The sequence below is a fragment of the Carassius gibelio genome, chromosome B4, assembly GCF_023724105.1.
Source record: "Carassius gibelio isolate Cgi1373 ecotype wild population from Czech Republic chromosome B4, carGib1.2-hapl.c, whole genome shotgun sequence".
Lineage (NCBI taxonomy): Eukaryota > Metazoa > Chordata > Actinopteri > Cypriniformes > Cyprinidae > Carassius > Carassius gibelio.
In genome coordinates this window covers 10,669,576-10,687,057 of record NC_068399.1, presented here as the reverse complement: position 1 = coordinate 10,687,057, position 17,482 = coordinate 10,669,576, and the positions used below count along the sequence as shown (strand labels likewise).

General features: G+C 41.4%; 1 protein-coding gene across 1 annotated transcript in view; it reads right to left on the bottom strand.

Annotated features, from left to right (window-relative positions):
- Positions 1-17,482, bottom strand: part of tafa5a (TAFA chemokine like family member 5a) — a 162,847-nt gene that overhangs the window by 126,152 nt on the left and 19,213 nt on the right. The window lies entirely within an intron of this gene.

Here is a 17,482-nt window from a genome sequence, read left to right as displayed (position 1 = left end):
GCAACATTAATGGAAAACCCAGCATAGGAAATTTGTGAAATATACAGTAAAAAGTTTGAAAAACTTTAGTGAGTTGATAGTGTTGCATTATGGGTTATTTTTTTAACAAGCCTGATGCATCAAAATCGCAGTGTTGTCAATGCAGCTGTCTATGCAGCTAATTTAGAGCCAATTATCAGCTTTCGCCAGTGTTTACAATGGGGGCGTCCATTTTTAATTTCTCTGCAGTGCCTGTAACACACTCTCATTGTGATCCATCAATCAGCTGGATGGCAATTAAATGAGAGTTGTCCAGGAGTGACTGCATGAAGCAAGCAGAGCAGGTGCATCACCTTAAGGATGATGATGACATACACATTGCCAATGAACAGTCCTTGGCTGCGTTACTCAAAGAGCACCTGTCACTTATATTGACACGCTCCTGCTGTTTCAGCACAAGCATGCCTTTGGGAATTACTTGAAAGTGGTCAAAGGGTCTAAGATGACCACAAAGATCAGAGCTGAATTTAAGATGTTGTTTATCCACAAAGCTGGCACTTTTAAAAATCCCTTTCTGGCATGGGGCAATGCGGCCTGGATGCACATTTTTGCTTTGGAGAACTGCCCTCAGAAAAAAGCATGTTTTATTGATTTTTCATCCATCACAAATATGATTCATGTTTGTTAGTGAGTAAACTGCTGCAACATAAATTTTAAAACATTTAGAGTCTATAAGGGTAAATATAATTTATATCTAGAGTATGTTAAAAGGAATTGAATAAATATGTTGTGCAGCAGTTTTTAGTGCATAACCTTGAAGTGACTGTGTCGGAATGGGAGCAAATCCCTTCATCCATGTTCCTTCATCTAGTGGGAGGCCTTCCCAAATGCTGTTTTAACAGTGAAGGGAGGGTTTAATGGCTTTTGCTGTCTTTTAAAATTAAATGTTCCATAAAAGCAAGAAAGTTCAGTGGAATGTCATGGTTTAGTGTAACATTAAGATTTGACTTTATGAGAAAACTCTTATTATTTGTTAGTACATACTCTTTAAAATAAAGGTGCTTAAAAGGTTCTTCATAGCGATGCCATAGAATAACCATTTATGGTTATTTATTTCTTACCTTTTTTATAATCTGAGCTGAAAACTTTCTTTCGCTGCAAAGAACCTTTTGTGAAACAGAAAGGTTCTTCAGATGTTAATTGTTCTTTATTCTTTATTTATAAAAAAAAAAAAAAAAAAAAAACTTTCTATGGCAGTGTGAAACACCTTTATTTTTAAGAGTGTATTGACTACTACTCTAACTGAAATCAAAACCATACATAATACTGTTAATTTGACAACTGTACAAATATATTCTTTATGTTGTGTGGTTAAAAAATAATAATAATAATAAAAAAGCTTACACAAGGGGAAAAAAAATCCTCTTGGTATCCATTTCTCTATCTCACAGATATATCAGTTTTTTTGTTTGTCTGAAGTTCCACCATGCTTTTTTTTTTCAGGAGCACACATTTTTCATTGTGCCTTGACACTTTTAAAATTATCACAGGAATGATGACATAAGAGTGATGCTAAGGTGCTAAAATAGGCTTATTGTGATCGGTTAAGCTGAAAAATCATGGAGTCTACAAGATGATTATCACTCACTTCTGATCAATGAGAGCACCCTAACAACTTCAGCACTATTTTTCAACAATAATGTGTGCCTGTGACATACTACAAGGGAAGGTAATTGCTGGGTCTGCCACCACACCAACAAGACAACAGAAAAGTCTATAAAACCACTCAGTTCCCAAACTAAACTTATGAAGAACTATGAAGATCCTTTTAAAGTAAGGGAATTGTTTTGACTTGAATGAAAACAGCAAGCTGTCTTCTACTGAACATATTCAGCCAAAATATTATGCTACTGCAACATCACTTTCTGCAGATTTTTTCCCATATGTTTATACAGTTCAATTATCCAACTCATTTTCTTAATCTTCTTTAAGCTGTACCAGTTTGAAAAGTGGTTTGCAGGTGCTGTACCAGTGGTTTTCACCCCATGATATAAAAAATTAAGTATATAGCTGCTTTTATATACAGATACACAAAAAGTCTTATATTAAATTCTATACATAGAGTACTGTATATAAAATATTTATTTTTGACTTTATACAAAACTTGAATAACTTGATTTAATACCTAACCACACAATACTGCACATGTAATCAGCTGTTTCCTAATTAGGTGAAGAAAGGAAAAAGCAACAATGATGAAAATAAATAATTATTTATTGAATCTCACTGAAAGTCTTGCAGTCTCCTAAACCATTTAGCAGGTTAAGATTATTGCGAGGCACATAACTCCCAATAGAACAACCCCCCCAAGTATTTTTACCGCACACCTCTCTGGTCGCATCCATCATTTCCATTTCACTGGAGAGACAAAGATCTCACCTGTTCTCATCCCATTTGTCACCAGTTTTTATGCTGTCATACATGAGTGAATCAGTGTTTGTGTTCCACGCTTCTGCACACTGCCTGATGAATATTCATTAGCCTCTTAAATGCTCAGTCTGTCGACAGCTCATTAACTGCTCAAATAACTTCTGTATAAAGACCGAATTGCCTGGCTTAAAAATAGACAAGGACTGACGTCGTTCAATCAGCTCTGATGAAAGACAAACTCTTCAAATCTGCATCAAACACGCAGGTGATATACTTTACATCACAGTCCAAACTAATCAGATGGAAGAAAACATTCAAGCAGGAGCGTAGTTTGTGGGGTGTGGTTGTGGGGTATAGGGTGACGGGGGGATATAGAAAGTACAATGAAAGTTTCAAAAACTGCTGATCTTTTGGAATTTTCATGCAAAACCATCTCTAGCAAAACCATCTCTGGTTAGAGATGATATAAAGACAAAAGTAACTCAAATAACCACTTGTTACAACCAAGGTATGCAGAATACCATCTCTAAATGCACAACACATCGAACCCTGAAGCAGATGGGCTACAGCAGCAGAGACGCTTACAGTAACGCTCTTTCACATCACAATCAAATACATCTCACTCACTGATGTTTTGTGATGTTATAATCTATTAAAACATGTATTATGCACAATCCCTTAAGAAAATAGCCATGGTATTCGTGTAGTAAATGTATTATAGCCTATAACAACACTTTTGCGACAAATATGTACCAAAGTGTAGCTAAAGATTGTTTTACCCTGGTTTAACTAGTAACCAATAACCATTTTTTTTTTTTTGTTTTTTTTTTTTTTATTTGTATTCTATATACAAATTTTCATGTTATATATTTATTTTACGACATGAATTTTTGAAAATGATTAGGCTGCCGTTGCACACACCACATAGAATAACGCTGCGTATCACTAAAGGTCAAAAATCGATTGGACTGATGAAACTGATAAAGTCTCAAAGTCTGTCTTTTTGCATCGAGTGTGCACACATTAAAAAGCTTTCGGGTAAAAAAGTGTAATGACCTCAAAATGGTTTTGAGTTGTATATTTCATTATAATTGGCTAGCACTGCTGTACAAACAGTTATGATTTTCATAGAGGTTTCACAATAATTGTATTAATTTTGTACATTTTTGTAATGACAGGTATTTATAAATGTATTCAAGTAACGTTAGTTGGCTCAAGCCATACCGGTAAAGCTTGTTTTATTTACATAAGACATTTGTGTTCTTAATTCAAATTTGATATTTAACAAATCTAATTATACAGTATGAATATGTATTTAAAAATGTTATATTTGTATTATGGGACCAAACTACTGACATAATGCCAATTAAGTTAAATAACTGATTTGTGTCATGTGCTTTAAATGTAATTTTCCTGATGTTTTGGCAAATATTACAATCTGACTAATCTGTTTCTTTTGAGATTAAAAGTAAAACAGCTGGAACTTTTGTTTGTATTGATGTCCAATTATGGATTTTAATATGCATTCATCGTAATAATGGTGGAGGGCGGTGACCTGGAGGAGTTGAACTTTAGAATAATGTCTTGATTTTTGTTTTCTTTTTACAGAAAGTATTCCCATAGCTTAAAATTACAGTTGATCCACTGATGTCACTTCTGGGTCTGGGAATAGTTCATGTATGTTGCTGTCTATGGAGGGTCAGACAGCAAAAAAATATCTTAATTTGTGTTCCAAAAATGAACGAAGGTCTTACAGGTTTGAACCGACATGAGGATTAATGACATAATTTTCATTTTTGGGTGAACCTTTAAAGTAATAGTTTGACCAGAAATGAAAATATGCAATTAATTGACTCTCTTTGGTCTTGCAAGAAGCATCTGATGTTCTTTTATCAGTAGAACAAAATAAAATTTTTTGTTGAACTTGCAGCTCAATGGATGCCATCAATTTGCGAGTCAAAAATATAACCAAGCAACACAAAATTAATACCCATGGTGGCACAGAAGTCTTGAGCTCCAGACTCTCGTTTACCTGCTCATAATGTTGTAATGTGTTGTCTGTATCTGCTTTAATTTTATGAATGACCAAGGAACATGACTTCAGTTAAAAATCATCATTAGTGTTCTGCTAAAGAAAGAAAGTAGCCTACATCGTAGTTGGCCGATGGATGAGTAAACTGACAGCAAATGTAAATTTTTGGTTCTTTTTCAGTGTGTCAGGTTTATACTTGCAGTTGACAGTTGAAGTAAATTGTTTTTTTGTGTGTGTGTTTTTTTTTTTACAGTAAACTGTATATATATATATATATATATATATATATATATATATATATATATATATATATATATATATATATATATATATATATATTGGCTTACTAATTTTTGCAGATCTGCTCTGAGTTTCTTAAAATTATGACCATCAACCTGAAGAACCAGAATTAAAGTTGATCCCACAGGAAAAGTGTCTGAAGTACTGAGTGAGATTTTTAGGATATGTGACACCTCAGGTCAGTAGTTATACTTCTTAATGACTGTTAAAGAAACTAGAGTTTACTTTGAGTGATTTTGATTGTATTGTCATACATACAGACGTTTTAGGGTGATGCATAGTTTTGTTTGGCTGTGCTGATTAGATTCCATGTTAAATCAAGATTATCATACTCAACTCTCTAATTTTCAAGGAAATATTGACATCCGTGTATGTTGAGCTGCTGTCCTCTGTGCTCCCTACACCTATCTGCTTCAGGATGACTCCAATGTTCCAAAGATGTGGGATGTAAGTGATCATGTTGCTTAAGCCTATGATACAAGGGGAAACTTTTTGAGCAATTTTGCTGGACACAGGGCACACAACCAATCTAAAGTGTCTGGATCTAAATTTGTTGCCCATTCTCAATGAGAAAGTGCCTAAGCAGCATTGCTCAAAAAAGTTGCCCCGTGTATCATCACTTTTAGAATTTAGAGCGATAGATCATAAAAATGAAAATGCTGCCTAGTCCTCATTTACATGTTCTTCTGCTCAGAGAAGACTGAATTTTCACCTCAGGTAACATAGTTAGAGATTTCCCCACATTGGCTCATGCATTTGTCATGTTTTTTGGACTAACGTACGCCTTGGATCTAAGTTCCTCAAGAGTTGGACAATATATTTGACCTTACCCAGAAAGTCGTGATGGGTTTTGGTGGATGGGAAAATGAGACCCAGAGTGTTGAATCTTAAATATCAACTTTTTTCAGTAGAGTTTCCTCAGTGTTTGGAACAAAGCTTTCAAAATCATTTCAGTTATCTCACTTTTAGTGCGTTGTGTATTTTTTTCTTTTAACAATATTTGTCTAGTATTTAACTTTCAGAACATTTTCTCAGCTGATTTTTCTGGAATTGTATAAGTTCCATATACAGTACCAATGTTTTCATCCACTCGTAATAATAAATAGTAAATAATAATAATAAAACAAATAATCCATTACTCTATTTTGAAATCCTTATCTTATATTCTATTCTAAGAATATAAATTGTAAATTTTAAGTTCCCTTTCAGTCGGTCACTCTCGACGCCATGTCGGATGACCGACGAATATGGGATATCGCTTCGATAGACCAATCTACTTCGAGTGTAAACTAAACGAGCCAATGCACATTGGCATGCAATTATTGCATCCAGCTGCCGCTGATCACTGCGTGAGTATAAGAGGGCAGCAGGTGCAATGCATACCAGCTTTTCGCTTCGGAGCCGAGCGTTAGTATCGCTCTGCTCAACTGTGTCTGCTGTGAACTACGGGTTCAGCACGCTCTCGGAAGCTTCGTGTGTTGGCGAGACGGCGCTTCAGCGGCGGTCGTTTCCTGTGTCGAGTGGATTTGCACACTTCAGGTTGCACTACCCCTGTCGTGTTGCAAGCGGCCATCCCCCCTGTGCGCCTCAGCACTGAAAGAGCATTTCCTAAAAGAGCAAATTCTCTCTAAAAGAGCTTCACGGGTGCGTCTTTGTAAAGACGACGGATCGTCCTTATAAGGATGCCGTTTCACCCGTGCGTTTCTGCAATCCACGGAACGCGCTGGGCCCTCTTCAAGGAGCGTACCAGCGGTATCCAGTGGGACTCCCCCCGACCAGATGTCGATCTCAGCATCGGAGGGAGAGCTGTCGGATCACGGTTCGGTTGCGCTACCGTCCTCTGGGATGGTGACAAAGCCTGATTCGGATCCCGAAGCGGCAGCTATGCTTTCCCGGGCCGCCGAGAGGGTAGGGCTCGAGTGGAATCCCCCACCGCGTCCCGAGCCCTCACGGCTGGATGATTGGTTTCTCGGGGTGGTGCGCGCTGGTTCTCAGCGCCCCACCCCAGTGCCTTTCTTTCCGGAAGTGCATGACGAGCTCACCAAGTCGTGGATGGCACCTTTTACTGCCAGAAACCAGCCGGTGGGCTCCTCCTCCCTCACCACCCTCGAGGGCGGTGCAGCGAAGGGGTATTCAGGAATCCCGTCGGTGGAGCGGGCGGTAGCGATGCAATTGTGTCCTAAGTCCGCCGCCTCCTGGCGTGGAGACCCGGTGCTCCCTTCCCGGGCCTGTAGGCACTCGTCTGGTCTGACCGGCAGTGCCTATGTGGCTTGCGGGGAAGCTGCTTCCGCCTTACACGCTATGGCGTTACTGCAGGTGCACAAGGCTAAGGCACTGAAAGACCTGCACGAGGGTGGTCACGATCCAGCGCTTCTGGAAGAGCTCCGAACCGCCACTGACCTTGCGCTTCGAGCGACGAAGGTCACCGCGAGTTCGCTGGGTCGTGCGATGTCCACATTAGTGGTCCAGGAGCGCCATCTGTGGCTGGGTCTGGCAGACATGAGGGACACCGACAAGGTCCGGTTTCTCAATGCCCCTGTGTCCCAGACCGGCCTCTTCGGCGACGCAGTCGAGATTTTGGCCCAGCAATTCTCGGCTGCCCAGAAGCAGACTGAGGCGATCCGACACATCCTGCCCCGGCGGGCAGCTGCTGCTATCTCCACCCACCCGCCGGCTGCAGTGCCCCAGCCTGCTCGTCGCCGAGGGCAGCCCCCTGCATCCGCCCCTGCTCACGCGTCGCATCTGCAGCAGCCTCCAAGTGGTGCCGTTGAGCTGGGCACAGGCAGGCTGCCCCTCCCGTCCTGGCCCCCGTCAAACCTGACGGTAAGCAGAAGAGCAAGAGGCCCTGGGACGGGTGACCCAGAGAGAGGTAGCTGCTTTCTGGGGGATGGTGTAGGCACCTCTCCCTCCCCTGGAGGAGGGCCAGGCAGAGAATTTGGAAATCTCGACAGGAGAGTAGTTTCCTCCCTCTCTGGGTCCCAGGAGGGCACGGAGAGTTGCGGACGGCCAAGCACCGGACCTCACTCATCCTCCTCCTTCGCCAGATGGCAGCTGCGGGCGGTTCGAGAGCGTCAACAAAGGCCCTACTCACGCACCCTCTGCCAACCCGTGGAACCAGGTGAGCCCTGCACCCCACACTCGCACCACACTCCGGCCTGCTCACAAGCCGCCCGAGTTGGGCCCCTGTGTTCCACCTCGCTGCCCCACTGCGGGTACGGCTGTGGTTCTGCTGGTCCCGCTTGTACGGTTCTTAGGCGCCTGGTCAGCGCTACCCAGCCCGTCTCGCTGGCTTCTGCGAACCATCAGCCTCGGCTATGCGATTCAGATCGCCCGGCTTCCCCCCAAGCTCTGCGGTGTCCGCTTCACTACAGTGGAAGCGTCCGATGCCCCTGTCTTGCGGAAAGAGATCACAGTCCTACTGGCGAAGGCCGCGATAGAGCCGGTCCCTCCAGCCGATATGAGGAAGGGGCTTTACAGCCCGTACCTCATTGTACCCAAGAAAAGCGGTGGGTTACGACCGGTCTTGGATCTGCGAGTTTTGAATCGGGCCCTCTATCGGCTACAGTTCAAAATGTTGACACAGAAACGCATTTTCAGGTGCGTCCGTCCCCAAGATTGGTTTGCAGCGATCGACCTGAAGGACGTGTACTTTCATGTGTCCATACTTCCGCGCCACAGACCTTTTCTGCGGCTTGCGTTCGAAGGACTAGCATATCAGTACAAGGTCCTGCCCTTCCGGCTGTCCCAGTCTCCCTGTGTCTTCACGGAAGTCACGGAGGCAGCTCTCGTTCCTCTCAGAGAGCAGAGTGTTCGCATTCTCAATTGGCTGATACTAGCACAGTCTCGAGATCAGTTGTGCGAGCACAGGGATGTGGTGCTCCGGCACCTGAGCCTGTTGGGCCTTCAGGTCAGCTGGGAAAAGAGCAAACTCTCACCATTGCAGAGGATCTCTTTTCTCGGTATGGAGTTGGATTCGGTCATACAGACATCACGCCTCACAGAGGAACGTGCGCGGTCGGTGCTAGCCTGCTTGAATACGTCCAAGAGCAGGACGGCGGTCCCACTGAAACTCTTTCAGAGGCTCCTGGGGCATATGGTGGCCACAGCGGCACTTACACAGCTCGGCCTATCACATATGAGACCGCTCCGGCACTGGCTTTATGGCCGAGTCCCGAGGTGGGCGTGGAAGCGCGGCACTCACCGGGTCCAAGTTACACCGGCCTGTCGCCAAACCCTCACTCCGTGGTCAGATCTGGCATTTATATGGGCAGGGGTGCCCCTAGAGCAGATCTCCAGGCATGCTGTGGTTTACACGCATGCCTCCACCACCGCCGGGGGGGCCACGTACAACGGGCATGCAGTCTCAGGGGTTTGGACGGGCCCGCAGCTGCAGTGGCACATCAATTGCCTAGAGTTGTTAGCAACGCACCTTGCCTTGAACCGTCTCAAAGGTCTCTTACGAGGCAAGCCTGTGCTGGTCCGATTGGACAACACTGCGACTGTTGCATACATCAACCACCAAGGTGGTCTGCGCTCTCGTCGCATCTTGCAACTCGCCCGCCACCTCCTCCTTTGGAGTCAGAAGGTTCTGAGGTCACTTCGTGCTGTTCACATTCCAGGCCTGCTCAGTCGTACAGCCGACGAGCTGTCTTGAGCAATGCTCCCGGGAGAATGGCGACTCCATCCCCTGACGGTCCAGCTGATTTGGAGGCGGTTCAGAGCCGCTCAGGTAGACCTGTTTGCTGCTCCAGAGACCTCTCACTGCCAGGCTTTCTACTCCCTGACCGAGGGAACTCTCGGCACGGACGCACTGGCACACAGCTGGCCGCGGGACCTACGCAAGTATGCGTTTCCCCCAGTGAGCCTTCTCGCACAGACGTTGTGCAAAGTCCAGGAGGACGAGGAGCAAGTCTTACTAGTAGCGCCATATTGGCCTACGCGGACCTGGTTCCCCGAACTAGTGCTCCTCTCGACAGCCCCTCCTTGGCTGGTTCCTCTGAGGAGGGTTTTACTGACTCAGAGACGGGGCACCATTTGGCACCCGCGTCCAGACCTTTGGAAACTCCATGTTTGGTCCCTGGACGGGACGCGGAGGTTCTAGGTGACCTACCCCAAGAGGTAGTTAACACCATCACTTCGGCAAGAGCACCGTCTACGAGACACGCCTATGCCTTGAAGTGGAACCTGTTCGTTGAGTGGTGTTCTTCTCGCCGAGAAGACCCCCGAAGATGCCCGATTGCGGCCGTGCTATCCTTTTTGCAGCAAGGGTTGGAGCGAAGGCTGTCTCCGTCCACCCTCAAAGTCCAGGTTGCCGCTATTGCTGCGTACCATGACCCTGTGAATGGGAAGTCTTTGGGTAAGCATGACCTCATCATCAGGTTCCTTAGAGGGGCCAGGAGGTTAAATCCATCCCGGCCCCCCTGTATACCCTCTTGGGACCTGTCTCTAGTGCTTAAATCACTACAGCAGGGCCCATTCGAGCCTTTGCATTCAGTTGAGCTAAAGTTTCTTTCATTGAAAACTGTGCTCCTGCTTGCACTGGCCTCCATCAAGAGGGTAGGGGACCTGCATGCATTTTCGGTCAACGATTCGTGCCTAGAGTTCGGGCCGGCTGACTCCCAGGTAATCCTGAGGCCCCGGCCTGGCTACGTGCCCAAGGTTCCCACTACACCCTTCAAAGACCAAGTGGTGAACCTGCAAGCGCTGCCCCTGGAGGAGGCAGACCCAGCCCTGGCTTTGCTTTGTCCTGTTCGAGCATTAAGGTGCTACGTGGACCGGACGCAAAGCTTCAGGACCTCAGACCAGCTCTTTGTCTGTTACGGAGGCCGGCAGAAGGGGAATGCCGTCTCTAAGCAGAGGATGGCCCACTGGATTGTGGATGCCATAACCCTGGCTTATCAGGCTCAGGATGTGCCCTGCCCGTTCAGGCTTCGAGCTCACTCAACTAGAAGTGTTGCATCCTCCTGGGCGCTGGCTCGTGGCGCCTCGCTGACAGATATTTGTAGAGCTGCGGGCTGGGCGACCCCTAACACGTTCGCTAGGTTCTATAGCCTTCGTGTAGAGCCGGTATCCTCCTGTGTTCTCACCTCAAACGGGTTGTGGCACTGAGAGGCCCCGGTTAGTGTCGGCTTGCTAAAACTGCTCCAGAGTGTCCGAACTGTAGACCCTGTTGAGTTCCTCCATCACCCTAGGCAGCTGGACGCGGCGGAACGTCCGGCGCCAGGCCTTCATGATGAATCCGTGAGAACCATGGAAGGCTGGGCTCCATATTGAGACCTAAGCGGTACTCGTATGTGTATAGTCCACGGTATAGCCTTAGAGCCCGTGTTTCCCCGGCAGACTTCTGCCTTCCCAAGAGGGTTTTAATCACCTCAAATTTCTCCGTATACTCCTAAACGGATGCTATATGTGTATTTGCCTCCGAGGCCTCCTTCGGGAAGGATGGGGCTTCCGCAGCGTCCCGGCTCCAAGCGGACCGGGTACGTTTTCCCAGTGTTATCCAATCTCACCCAGTGAGGTAGTGCTTTGACAATGGTGAGTGGAGCTACTTGTTCTGAGCCCCGGCCTACACCTAATAGGGGCGCAGGCGGCTCGCACAGGGCACTGGAAGGGGCAGCACCCATGGCGCTTTGATAGGGATCCCATATTCGTCGGTCATCCGACGTGGCGTCGAGAGTGACCGACTGAAAGGGAACGTCTCGGATACGTATGGTAACCCTCGTTCCCTGAAGGAGGGAACGGAGACGCCACGTCCCGTCGCCATGGTTGCTGTACCGCCGCTGAGCTGCCGGGTTCCCGGCTCGGCTCCTCGGCGAAAAACTGGTATGCATTGCACCTGCTGCCCTCTTATACTCACGCAGTGATCAGCGGCAGCTGGATGCAATAATTGCATGCCAATGTGCATTGGCTCGTTTAGTTTACACTCGAAGTAGATTGGTCTATCGAAGCGATATCCCATATTCGTCGGTCATCCGACGTGGCGTCTCCGTTCCCTCCTTCAGGGAACGAGGGTTACCATACGTAACCGAGACGTTAGTATCAGAATTAATTATATATGATATAAAATTAGTAACATTGACTTTAATAATTATCTTTCTTAAACTTTATACATTTTAGTTAATACAACTTAATTTCAGTGTAATCAGTTTCAACTATTTATTTTATTATATATATATATATATATATATATATATATATATATATATATATATATATATATATATATATAATTTTTTTAATAAGGAACATTCATGGGGAAGTTGTACCTGGGAAATTCATGGGGAGCTTGTACCTGGGACAGTGCCAGACATCTTTTGATCATCATCAAAACTTCCCCAAATAAAATTGAGATCTTAAAATGAACAGGAATTCAGTTCTGTTATTATTTTATAAGCTCTGTGTGTGTGTGTCTACTCAGATTATTCCAAATTGCTTTGTGCTTTGAGCAATAAAAAGTTAGTTAGTGAAGAGCTGTTTATAATTTCTTCTAAATTAGAGAAGAAAGCAAAGCAAACACAAAAATTACAGAAAGCCATGTATGATTTTTCTACCCTAGTCATCTGAGAAAAAAACAAAACAAGATATTTTGTGGTGAGAGAAAACTGTAGATATTAACGTAATTAAAATAGATTACTTCTGAACTAACAAATTCATAAGACATAAAGGTAAAAATAAATAAGTAAATAAACTTAAGGAAAACATCTTAATTCCTACTCAACTGTATGTTTCAAACACTGCATTTTGTATATTGTTTTTTTTTGTTTGTTTTTTTTTTTTGTGGCCTTACTGTTGCACATTCTCTTCGGTTTTAGAGCATTTAATTCAATGCATTGCACAGTGCAAATACTCTTAGATTAGCAGTTTACAATCTGGGAATCAGCTAACTAAATAACAAAATTTCCAGCTTCAGATACAGAATGTCCCTTTTTCACATAAATCAAAGCAACATTCATTAGCGATGCAGTGAGCTATGTGTCTAATTAAAGGGGAAAATAAAAATAATAACAATAATAAAAAAAAAAAAGTTTTGCTTTATCTGTTCTCTCACTAGTCCCAGAATATTTATTGGTTTTAATATTGGTTTTAATGTGGATTCAAATTACAATTAATTGCTAATGTCACACCTGTGAATTTGTCATAAGTTTACAAATTTTCCATTTCATCATTTAATGTTCCACTAAGAAATAAACATTTTAGATACACACTCACAAAAATCTAACTAACATGCATGCAATTAATATTACAACATTCCTGGTTCAAAGGTGATTATTAATTATAAGATTCCTTGCAAAGTTCACTGTTTGTATCACCACACTTTTCTGTGTTTACAGTGCACTATACAATGTGGAATGTGATTTTGTCTTGCAATTTTTTTTTTTAAGTCAGATCGTATGTGTGTTCTTTCATGCATTTTTAATTAATTAATTAATTAATCGCGAGCGCCGCGACGAAAACACAGAAGAAGCTTAAGGTTTTACCCCATTTACTCTCAAATACATCACTGTGTTATAGCGTCCTGTGTTTCACACTGCGCATGCGCAAAACGCCTACATGCAATGCAGCGAAAATTACAGCTGTTTGGAAAAGCATATGCATTTTTACTTGGTTTTACTGGCACTTGAAGCCTTCAGAACGTGAAAATATCGATCCTAAAGTATTGTGGCAGAGCAAATGAACACCTCCCAAAAACAAGAGTGCCCAGAGTGCTGCTTATGTGATTGTGGCGAATGTTTGTGTTTCTGAGTTCATTCTTTCGAGTTTCTCTATGCATAATTTCATAGATATGTGGCTATATTTAACCACTGGTTCACCTAAAACTCTTACACTATCTGTAGTTAAATGGCATGGTTTGATATAGTGCTCAGGTAAATTTGATCTAAGTAAATGTTAAACTTTTGAAATTCAGAAAAAAAGAACCACATATTGATGAATCAATACATGAAAATTATGTATCTGTGTCCTGTTATTTATCTTTTGGTATGCATTTCAGAAAAAAAATGGTTAGGATTCAGGTGTAGTTGCAAATAGTGATTAATCATGATTAATCCACTGAAAATTCTGATTAATTTGATTAAAAATTTTAATCATTTGACAGCCCTAATATATATATATATATATATATATATATATATATATATATATATATATATATATATATATATATATATATATATATATATATATTTTTTTTTTTTTTTTTTTTTTTTGGAGTGGAGTGGAGTGGAGTGGAGTGGAGTGGAGTTGGAATTGAGTGGTTACAGAATGCTGTAAGTGACAAAGGGAAATTCCACTCCATTCTTTTACAGCACACTGTGTCAGAAAAATAAATACATAAATAATAAGCTACAGAAAGGGATGTTCATGTTCATTTTTTTATTAATTAATTATTATTATTATTATTATTATTATTATTATTATTATTATTTAAATCACGCTTTTAAAAGTTTGTATTAAATAAAAATTGTGGACTTAAATAATATCCTTTTATTCATTTTAATTGAATAATATTATTTTTGGCATTTTATTTTAGTAGTTGATACATGTTTGTAATACATGTACTGTACAATATCCCATAAAGGTTGTGTTATCATGCTTGTGTTATGAAGGCCAATCCAGGAATGAAATTCAGTGCATGTCAACAACCCTGGACAAAAGCACTGAGGCAGGCAAATAAGAGGAAATCTATACTCACTCTATACTGTTAACACTGCACAGAATAAAGGGACAGTGCAACGAGGGCGCATTTATTGAGGACAAAGAGCTACAATATCACCATGCAGACTAAATCAGAGTATCTGAATGCAGAAAAACAAGAAGATGCATTGATATGCATGATAAGATGCTCTCATCTTCTCTACAGATGGTGCTTTTGTGAAAATATTGTTTACCTCAAAAAGGCATGAATATAGCAACATACAACAAGAGAATACATATGAGCACAAACACATCAAAATAAATGTTTGATTATCCAAAGCTGATAATACTAGGAAATAAATATTTGGGCATTCCAATTGATCTTTAATGTTAGTGGCTTGAGTGGCATAGCACCTACCAGAATGTGATTCAGTTCCGCCTACGGGGATTTTCTGAGATGATCATCTAGGCTATAAATGTCTTGTGAATAATCACTCTAGATGTGCAGAGAAGCGATGTCATGTCCATTTTATTTCACACTTTTAAAAGCCTGCCAAATACAATTTGTGTACTGGTAAATCAACTGCTATATTCCAATTAAATATAATTACATTTACATTTATATGTAGATTGAAAAAATAAAAAGTTTAAAGACAAACTATTTGCAACTACATCAGTTAACACTATTATTACTAAGCATTTCTGCTCAAAACTGCAGTGTACCAAAAAAAGAGTCCAAAATGCACCTTATCCATTTTCTACCATCTCAAACATGTGGAAACATTAGTTTAGGGACCAATTGTCACTAATAACTAGTTGCTTATTAGCTCACACATTAATAGCACATAGAGTGTTTGTTAGTACATATAAAGTATATATTAATGCCTTCTTCTGCATGACTATATTTTAGATTTCTTAATTCGACCCCATACCTAAACTTAACAACTACCTCACTAACTATGAATAAGCAAATTATATGTTTATTAAAACAAAAGTCATAGTTAATAGTTAGTTAATAGTGCGAATCATCCCTAAACTAGGTGGGTAGAACTTTATTTTACAGTCCTGTTTCTCATGTGCATACTATGTACTTATTATAGTAATTACAATAACTATGTAATAACTAGGTACTAACCCTGAACCTACCCCTAAACCTAACCCTACCCCATGTAGTTACCTTGTGTTACCACAACTTTCTTAGATAAATACACTGTAAGTACACTATAAGTACATGTTAGTACACGTACTGTAAAATAAAGTGCAACCCTAAAAGGTTACCAAACATGTAACCAATCCCATGAATTTGCAAGGTGGGACTTTTTATTTTGTTAGCAATTTTTATTAGGATGTTCATTCTAAGGTATGGTCTGAGATGGTGAATCGGTACATGGTTTATGTAACATTAGCAACACATTATTAGCTGTCTGATAACATAGTGAAGCCAAAGGATAATTGGTATCAATTACTGTTATGTGTGCGATGTTGTTGAGAGCAATACATAAAATGCAATACCATTCTGATAGACTGACATGTAGACGGCCTTTTATAATTCACTCTTCCTCTACTTAAATTTTTTTGGTACATACGGCTGAATTATTCTAATATTGCCACTTTGTCCTTTTTATAGCATTTGATACTTCAGTTAATCAAGTAAAAGTGGAGCAGGTAGTCTGAGCATGCATGACTGATTGGAGGCGGGGACTAATTTGCATGTTTGTATACTAAATGAGGTAAGGATGCAAAGATATATTCAAGCCATTTTAAGGTATCAATAAGTTATTTTCATAGGCATTTTATTTTTATCATTCTGATTGTTAAATATATGCATTAATGAACCAATGACTGCATTTTTAAAGAGACCTGATATTAATACTCTTATTAGCAGCTGAAAATGCCTGGAAGTATATATAAAATTGGTGTAAAACGGTGTGTTCAATTTTCAACACTGACTTCAGTAGAAAAACATGTCTCAACCTACATTTTTGCAAAACTCTAAAAACGTAAAGATACATGTTCACTGCAGCATCCAGCTGAAATTACAACTAGTGGCTGAAACAAACCCACACTTCTTATTTCTTCTCAATTTATAGGCTTGATTTCTTTAAAATTTCCATGTTATGACCTGTAAACATTTTTACCATAGTTTTAGAAACTATGTATGCTTTCTTTCCCAGCAAAGATACTACAGGTAAGCCATTTGTAAAAAAATAAAAAAATAAAAAATTCCCTGAACATAAATTAAATGCTGTATCAAATAGGCTGCAAGTTTATTTTGGACTATCTGTTTATAAATAAACATGTGAGGGACAAGGATGTGTTCAATTGTGAATGATTGGCATTCCAATTTTGTGGAAAATCTATAGAGCTTTCGGTGAAGTTCTACAGACACAGATTCCACATGGGACTCAATTTACCTGTAAATGTGCATTAAAGTGCATAAGAACATCAAGCTACAAAAAGTCTGAAAAAGTAAAATGAGGTAAAACTACCCTTGAATCTTTACAGAACGTGGGTAGGATGATAATGGAGTCAAAGAAAAAAAAATATATATATATATTTGATGGCTTGTTTATTGCAAAGAAGTGCACGTCATGTTGTTTATATGCAGTGGATAACATGCTGTTGATTTTGTAATTTTGGTATGACATTAGTCAGGCCACAGGCTGTCAGCGACTCCATCCCCTGAGCCGACTGATTGACAGGCACGCTGAATTCATACCCGCATTGCTCAGTTTCAATTACTCAATAAACATGTGGCCCTCAGTTTAAGTTGTCAGGCCCTTGCTGGAGTGCCTCTGATAAGACATCCTCTCACAGACGTGAGGCCCTATGGGCCCTGGTGAACAAAATTCATTCACACACACAAACACATTCCAAGAGGGAATATTCCATATAGGCGGCCCACATCTGAAACTTGTTTGCGGATCCTAATTCGCAGACAAGGAAAATAATGAGACCAAACTGCCATTACTCACGGCCAAAAACATCAGGACATTTATTGTATTTTTTCTTCAAAGTGTGCAGGAGGCAAAATAGCAGTTCTTATTTGTGCTATGGAGAATCTGAAGCACTCAGAGCACCTCTGAAAAGTAGATTACCATTGGATTT